This window comes from Medicago sativa, chromosome 6 (genome assembly GCF_051527215.1).
Source record: "Medicago sativa cultivar Bolivia chromosome 6, Bolivia_mono, whole genome shotgun sequence".
Classification (NCBI taxonomy): Eukaryota; Viridiplantae; Streptophyta; class Magnoliopsida; order Fabales; family Fabaceae; genus Medicago; species Medicago sativa.
This window is the reverse complement of record NC_140754.1, coordinates 84,255,605-84,262,672: the sequence shown is the minus strand read 5'-3', so window position 1 is coordinate 84,262,672 and position 7,068 is coordinate 84,255,605. Positions and strand designations below refer to the sequence as shown.

The 7,068-nt window shown below is 32.5% G+C and overlaps 1 long non-coding RNA gene across 1 annotated transcript; it reads left to right on the top strand.

The window, feature by feature from the left end:
- The first annotated feature begins 260 nt into the window (after positions 1-260).
- Positions 261-1,574, top strand: LOC146917525 (uncharacterized). The gene is made up of 3 exons (XR_015015672.1): positions 261-363; positions 988-1,093; positions 1,191-1,574. It is a non-coding gene; the product is annotated as an uncharacterized LOC146917525 (long non-coding RNA).
- Positions 1,575-7,068: the final 5,494 nt, after the last annotated feature.

The following is a 7,068-nucleotide window of genomic DNA, read 5'->3' as shown; positions in this document are numbered from 1 at the left end:
TTAAATGATAAAGGAAAAAAAAACATACATGTGTATATATTCATATTATGTTTGTTACATTTGTTTTAATATTTAAATTTGTTCTTATCTATTTATTACGTGTGTTATTTGTATTGAAAGTTAAAAAAGGTTAGACTAGACACCTAACGGGCTGAAATATATTTTTTTAATAGAATGCCAAAATCGTAATTAATGTAAAGTTATGGGGTTTAAGAAAAAGAAAAAAAGGTATTTTGCCTATTATACAAGCTCACGCTCCACCTCTTCGTTCGTCCGTCTTCCACAACACACAACACTTGCTTCTCCTCCTTCTCGCTGCACCGTTTTCAAGAACACATGGCCTCCGTGCGACAGATATTTAAGGTTATTCATTCTTTCATTTTCTTAGATCTCAGTTTTTTCGTTGTGGTGTTAGGGTTTGTACGGTTAGTTTCAAAACGTATTTAATCACGTTTGATTCAGTTTTTGTTATGATTTTTTTATTTTCTAATCGTTCTTAACGTTCTATCTACGAAATCAATTGTTTATTGTTGAAATATTTCGTTCTGTTTCGATCCGTTATCTATCCTATTTCTCCTTTAATTAGTTGAGACATTTTCTCTTAACCCTAATTTGTTTATTGTTGAAATATTTTGTTCTGTTTCAGTCTCTTATTTATCTAAATTAGTGTAAGCTCTATTGACAATTTCAAATATGATTTGTATGTTCAGGATTCTCTAGAAAATCTTATATTAGTTGGAATGTTTGTATGTGGAATTACGGTGGATATCCACGTGAATATGATGCGCACTTTCGAACCAATTATTGTTTGTGTTGTGATTTTAATAAAACATATTTGTTATATTAGTTGAAATATGAAGAAGATAATTCCATAAATAATTTTAAGAATCCTTGCTTTGTTAATCTGACAACCATCCAAGAATTTCTATTATCAATACCAATTATCGTAGGTTGGATTAGTATCAATTATTTTATATTGGATTACAGATTCAGAGGGTGTCATCCACCTACCCGGGCATGTTTTCCACACGCTTTCTGTCAAGCAAGACACCCAACAGAAAATGGACAGAAAAAGCCGAGCAAAGCAAAACAGGTTAGTATCGCAAACCTCCCTATTATATATAGTTTACTTTTCATAATAATTTTTAGTTCTTCAATTTTTGAATTAATTTCTTTTTAATTGTTTACAGGGAGTATTGAAACGAAGCCTATGTCCGATACTGAAGATCGAATACGGAGAATTTGCACAGAACTACTTATCAGCACTATAGTATTCACGGGCGGCGTGTTTATTATTGATAGGGTTCACTCTTAAGTTCAAGTTACAGAACTGGCGAGGTGTATTTATATAAAGAGAATGTGTGTTGCTAGCAGCATTTCTCATGTATAAATTCACGCGTTACATGTATGTTGTGGCTTTACATTTATGCTGTGGTAATTTTCTGCAATCAATGTGTACCTTGATTTTATTCCATAATCTTTCATTTCAAATTCTGAAGGATGGAAAGTGGGTCGTGCTTATATATGTGGTCATCCTATCTATCAAATAGTTGAATATTATCATAATTTACCTATCTTTGCAACTCAAAGATTGTTACTTTCGTCCTAGATTCAAAAGCTTTGTGATACAACTAAGAAGTGTTGTAAGATTTTACCGGAAGAGCTCCATCCTGCCGTGTCTTCCCCAACCAAAGTGTCTACCAATAAGTTATTTTATTTAAAAGATAGAGTTGTCGTTTGGTCTAGAAATTTGGATGGAAGAGGAATAAAAACAAGCCGACAAAAATCTTTTCTTTTTTTGACAAAAGACGCAGAAAATTGAGTTATAAAATGTAAAAACTATGCAGACCAAATAATTTTCAATGTTTTTAAGTTTTTTAGGCAGTTTGTTTAGTTAAAACTATACTCCCTCCGTTTCAAAATACATGTCCATTTTAGAGAAATTACACGTACCAAGGAATCAAATAAATGTTGTCATTTTTGATGCAATTCTTTGTGTTTTTTCTATAATACTCTTACTCATCTATTATTTCATTCTATTATTTCTCTCTCTATAATAAATATCTAAGGGTATTATTGATAAAGCAATAATTAATGTTGCATTGAAACTTGAAAGGGACAAGTAAAGAGAAACAAAATTATTCTCCAAAATGGACAAGTATTGTGAAACGGAGGGAGTATTAACTAGTGAAAAGACGTGGTACTAAGGTGTCCATTTTTTTGTTCATTTTATTGCGTCAATGTTTGAAAATTATTAACCATATTTATATTTATCCAAATGAAAGCCTTTTCAATTCTTGATTCATGAAAAGTGCATATATTTTGTTCATGATGCCAGGAAATCATCATAATAATTAGAATTAATAGCAGTTTTGGCCCCCTAACTAATAGGAAGTTGTGATTTTGACCCCTAATAAAATAAAATACAACCCAGCCTCCTAAGTATTGCCCATCCCTAGGTCAATTTTGACCAAGTCAATGCACACGTGAACGCCATGTGTGTAATTTTTTAAATAAAAAATAAAAATATATATATATATATATATATAAAATAAAATAATTACACACGTGGCGTCCACGTCTGCATTGACTTGGTCAAAATTGGTTTGGGGGCCAAAACTGCAAAAGAAGCAATACTTAGGGGGCTGAATTGTATTTTATTTTGTTAGGGGCTATAATCGCAACTTCCTGTTACTTCCAAAACTGATATTAAGCATAATAATTAAGATGAAACTAATTGGAACCAATTATGTGCAAATTACGATTACATATTAGTCAAAATTATAAAAGCGGGATGTACTGTCATAGAGTTACTAAAAAGGGATTAACACCAATATTCACGTCACACAAAATGAACCAAAGAAACATCATCCCTAAGTCAAGATAGTTTTGGATTAGAGTTAAGGCGATTTGTCAAAGTGGCGGATGTTGAACAATGAAGATCTATTTGGGAACAACTTGAACGTGCATGTTTTTAGGTGGCTGTTCAAGATCAAAGATTAGTTTGCCACCTACCTCTAACACACGTTCTCGGCAAAAGTTGAACCATTGGCCATCCAAGTACTTTTCATGACTTGCTCTCTCCGCGGTAATCAAACGACACTTATACCTCCTTTGAGTTTGGTCATCAATAAGTGTCATCGTTTTCAGCTTTCCCTTTAGAACCGTCCTTGATGTCTCATTGGGGAAATGCTAAGTCGGAAATGAATTGTAATATTAATTAGATATCATGTATAAAATGATGACAATATAACTTAGTTTAAGGTGAAGATAATATATCATGACTTGCAGCTTGTCTTCCTAGTCATCCGTTCAACCACATTCTTTTTAATACCTTGTTATCATCAAAACTCTTTAAGGTTCATTGTTAAACACATTTTGTTCCAACAGATACATCGCCGCCTGGATGCAGTAAAAAATAAGCAAGGGTCTCAACATCTTTGTGAATGAGTGTGAGTAAATAAGTTAGTTCACGAGAGTATGACCCATTTTAGAACATGGAATAAAAGCACCCTTGAAAATATATGGAAATAGTTGACTCTATGACTAGGAGGAAGGTTAATTTTATGTGCCAACAAGAAACTAAGTGGGTGGGAGAAAAGGCGAAAGAATTAGATAGTTCAAGATTTAAGCATTGATACACTGAAAAAGTTGGATTAAGAAATGGTGTAGGCATTATTGTCAATAAATAAGGGAAAAAGGATATTATGGATGTAAAGAGGATAGGAAATTGGATTGTAGCCCACAAATTTGTAGTTGAATTAGACATCTTTAATTATTATTTTTTTGAAAGGAAATAAGACAACTTTAATGTTATTAATGTTTACGCATCTTAGGTATGGTTGAAAGAATGTCCTAAAGTAAAATTTTGAAAGGATTTGAAAGGCTTAATTCAAGATATACCACAAGAAGAAAATATTTTTCTAGGAGGGGGTCTAAATGGGCATGTAAGGAGTGTTTGATAAGTTTTGAAGGTGTGAATTAGGGTATAGCCTCGGGGAGATAAATGCACAGGGTAAATTTATCCCAGATTTTTTGTTGTCTTCTAATCTTACTTTAGGAAAACAAAAGGGAGTCTTATTACATACAAGAGTGAGATGTCATGTTTTCAGAGAGATGTATTTCTTATTAGTAATTATGACAATAAGATTTGATGAACTTAAGGTTTTACCTGGAGAGAGTTTGACTATCCAACATATAGTATTGGTTATAGATGGAAGGGTTAAGAGAAGAGAGAAGAGGAGATGCCACAGATGGGATACAAGGATTAAATGGTGGCATTTAAAGGATGAAAAACAAAGTGTTTTCCAACAAAAGATTTTAAAGGAAGGTTGCGTCAAGCTACATAGAAGAGAAAATGATAAGTGGAACAAGATGACATGAGATTAGAAAAGTAGCAAAAAAGACACTAGAAAAACTAATAGGTTTTGGACCTAACTAGGAGTAAAGAATCATGGTGGCACTAGCATTTTTAAATTAAAATGAGAATCAAGACGGTATGTTTTAAAGTGTGGTATAGATGTACACGTACAAATATTTTGGAAAATTATAAGAGAGCTAAGAAAGGGGCAAAGAAGACATTAAACGCAACAAGAGCACAAGCTTTTGTGGGTTATACCAATAAGGTAGTTGAGCTTGAAAATAAATCTATTGAAGTGCAAAAAAGTTGTGGAGAAATTTCATCCTCAAACCTGAACCCGTCCCCAACCTAAACATTTTCCCAAACCCGAACCTACTACTAGAAATTCATATCCACCATTTTTTATTAATCTAATCCATTTGAGGTAGGAAAACACACAACACCATATTTTCTATCAAACGAACCTCTTCACAAAGTAATTAGTCAATTTTAAATTGGGGTAATGTTTACAGTGATTAAAAGTTCAAAAATATCTCAAAAGTAGAGATAATATTTAGAGATTTGCATGTTACATATTAATATATTTCTACATTCGGTATAGGTTCGAAATAGGTATCTATATCTTTAAATACTTGCCAATCATACTAGGAACACAGGCTACCATAGATCTTATAAAAAAATCCATTTTCAAAAGATGAATTTGACAATAGTAAATATAATTTTTTTTAAATGTCAATGTAATATATTCTTGGGGCAATTATCATCATGTTGGAGAGATTGAAACAATTGCCCTTTTTTTAATGACAAATGTTAGTAATTAGTTGTTAAATTAATATTACTCATTCGTTTGAGTTTGACCTAGTACCTCCAACTCCTTATTCCTTAACTCAAATCATTTGAATTACTCAACCCCCAAAACAATTTATTCGTTAGGATAAAAATACCAATTTAAAATAAAATATAGCTGTAAACTATATATATACTTTATATTTGTAAAAGAAAATATTCCCTCAAAAAAAATTGTAAAAGAAAAGATCTTGATACAACTATATAATATTATATTGTTTTACAAAAACTATTAATATTAAGTTATATTTTTTGTCAAAAAAAACTATATAATTTATTTAAAGTTACTTTAAATTTATATTGATTTATATATCAAATAACTTAAATACTCACATACTTTGTGTAAATTAATTTTCAATTTTAAATAATATTTTATTAAACATTAACGTTAATTCCTTGAGTAAAAAAATATAAAAAAGTATGTTAATTTCCCGTGCTTAGCACGAGTATTCCGATTTGAATGATAACCTTGGTAACCCGTTATTTTTCCATGAATGGGGAATACTCCACCAACGCTTGATTCAGTTGAGCATGTTAATGAATATATGATGTCACTGATTCCAGGTGAAGAGAAAGAGTATTTAAACTCTGATTTTGTTTGTCGATCGGGTGAAAATTCTGATGTCCAAAGCGAGTGGTTAACAACGGAATTTCTTAATGGTATTACGAGCTCTGGAGAGAAACATCGATCAGGCCAATGGATTGTGTAATGGTGCGAGGCTGACAGTTACACTTCAAGGAAAGAGCACGATAGTTGCTACCGTAATTACAGGAAAAGGGACGGTACTAGGGTATTCATCCCAGGATGAATCTTATTCCGAGTGATCCAGGACTACCCTTTGAATTCAGGCGCATGCAATTTCCATTGACGCTTTGTTTTGCAATGACAATAAATAAAAGTCAGGGTCAATCATTATCTCGGGTGGGAGTTTATCTTCCTAAATTCGAGTTCACGCATGGACCACTCAATGCCGCTGTCTCTCGAGTTACTTCTAGAAAAGGTTTGAAGCTGCTCATCTTGGATGAAGATAATAATGTTTGCATGGAGACCACAAATGTTGTGTATCGTGAAGTTTTTCAAAAAGTATGATCATTTGTTATGTTTTAGAATTGTTGTTGCTATAATTTAGAAAACTAAAGTTGCGTATTGTTTGGAAGTCGTTTTTTTTAATTTCTTTGTAAGGGGTACTGGTCGTTACAGGCCATGCAATTTCTATATAAGTAGATCCTCTTGCGATTGACTTTTAATTGATGCACTTTTCAGGTATAATAATACATGGAACTTTTTTTTATATCGTTGTTACCCTAAAATACAATATTTACATTAGACCATTGGTTTTGTAAAAAATAAAAACAAATAACAATCGGCGTTTCTGTAGCCCAAACTATATTTATACACACCCGTAAAAAATTTAACGTTTGCATTCACAGACTAGGTGTATACATCTGACACTAGGCATGGCAATGGGGCGGAGTGGGGGAAGGGTTTTACCTTCCCCGTCCCCATACCCGATTCTCATATACTTTCCTGTTATCCTACCCATACCCAACAGGGATGAGAAATTGAATCTCATCCCCATCCCCGACGAGTTCGGGTATCCCCGCCCCATCCTTGTCCCCGCATTGAATAATTTTTTCAAATAAAAAAGAGAAGTTTTTTTGCATCCCCAAGAGAAATGTTGTAATACATTATCGAACAACATGCTCACATTAACATTTGTTAGATGAAATGATTTAGTTGATCCTTTAAATATCAATTGTAGTTTCTATTAACATGACAATCATCAAACAAAATAACATGACATATCAACATAAAGTAATTTTTTACATTTGGTATGGGTTTGGGTTTGGGGTGGGTACCT